The 597-nt window shown below is 34.7% G+C and overlaps 1 non-coding gene across 1 annotated transcript; it reads right to left on the bottom strand.

Annotated features, from left to right (window-relative positions):
* Positions 1 to 228: 228 nt before the first annotated feature.
* Trnav-aac lies at positions 229 to 301 on the bottom strand. Its single transcript has one exon. It is a non-coding gene; the product is annotated as a tRNA-Val (tRNA).
* Positions 302 to 597: the final 296 nt, after the last annotated feature.

The raw sequence follows: 597 nt of genomic DNA, 5'->3' as shown, positions 1-597 counted from the left end.
GTAGTAATAATATTATAATATGTAAAGAAAAAAATTCCGCAATTAAGTACATAGTTTCCCAGATGTAAGAACTTAATTGCGGTCGCCGGTCAGTAATATTACGCAATACGTGATATTGTTCAATATTATTGTATATCTAGGGGCCCACTTAGTTTGTAGTTTGTACTGTGCTTTGCTTGTACTCCCGAGAGGAAAATTAAGCAAAAAACCATGAAGGAGAAAAAACTATGTTTCCGCCCGGGATCGAACCGGGGGCCTTCTGCGTGTTAGGCAGATGTGATAACCGCTACACCACGGAAACCATACTCAGTGGTTTGAATTAGTTGTATGGATGGATTTATCAGGAATTTGATTTACATAATTAGATTATTCCCTCACAGATTTCCTAAATCACACAGGAACCATACATTTTAGCTATGCAGAGTTGCAGACTAATCGTTAGGAATAAAAATATCATTATAACTTAAAATTTTAGAACTTACTAGAATGTATAAGTATCATAATATTATAGAATACGGTTTAAGTAGATCATTCTAATGCTAAGTACTCACAATTTACATACGGTTTTACTCGAAATCGAGTAAAACTTACCGTGTG

This window comes from Aricia agestis, chromosome 1, assembly GCF_905147365.1.
Source record: "Aricia agestis chromosome 1, ilAriAges1.1, whole genome shotgun sequence".
Classification (NCBI taxonomy): domain Eukaryota; kingdom Metazoa; phylum Arthropoda; class Insecta; order Lepidoptera; family Lycaenidae; genus Aricia; species Aricia agestis.
This window is presented reverse-complemented; position numbering and strand designations above follow the sequence as displayed.